This window comes from Babylonia areolata, chromosome 18, assembly GCF_041734735.1.
Source record: "Babylonia areolata isolate BAREFJ2019XMU chromosome 18, ASM4173473v1, whole genome shotgun sequence".
NCBI lineage: Eukaryota > Metazoa > Mollusca > Gastropoda > Neogastropoda > Buccinidae > Babylonia > Babylonia areolata.
In genome coordinates, this window is record NC_134893.1 from 53574425 (window position 1) to 53575266 (window position 842).

Here is an 842-nt window from a genome sequence, read left to right on the forward strand (position 1 = left end):
CCAGGCTAGCGCAGACTACAGCAGCTCTCACTCAACTGAAGCCCTTTTGGAGAGACAAAAACATCAAACCCAGATCGAAAGTGAAACTTATACACTCACTGGTTCAATATATGCTTCTCAATTCTTGCGAAACGCGAACTCTCACTGCCGACCCCAAGAAGAAGATCCCAGCCATGGACACGAGATGCTTCCGACAGCTTCTAAGCATCTGCTACACTGAAAAGGTCACGAACACTGAGCTTCCACAGAAGATCATCCAAGCCACTGGACCCCACAGTGACCTCCTAACCGTCATCATCAGGAGGAAGATCAAATTGTATGGACATGTCACAAGATCCGACAGGCTTGCAAAGACCAGTTTGCAGGGCACCGTGCCAGGCAGTAGGAAGAGAGGGAGGGGAAAAAAAGTGGCAGGACAACATCAAAGAATTGACAGACCTGAATTTTCCAGATACACATAGAGCTGCGAGAGACAGGAATCGATGGAGAGAACTGGTTTGGAAATCATCTGCGGTGCCCCGACGACCCTCCACTGGGTTACGAAATAGGTGAAGGTGAAGAAGGTGTGTGTGTGTGTGTGTGTGTGTGTGTGTGTGTGTGTGTGTGTGTGTGTGTGTGTGTGTGTGTGTTTGAGAAAGATCACAGAGTTGGGATGCATACTTGCCAAACACCGTTAGACACACACACAGCATGAGCTTGTTGTACACCTCAGTTCCTTTTTCTAGCCATGTGAGACTGCGAGTGGACTAAATGCTGCCGGGAATTCAATTTCTGACATACGCATCATCTGTCTGGTCCAAGGGTATGAACTTATGTACGAGTTTTGGTGGCTTTTCTCCATC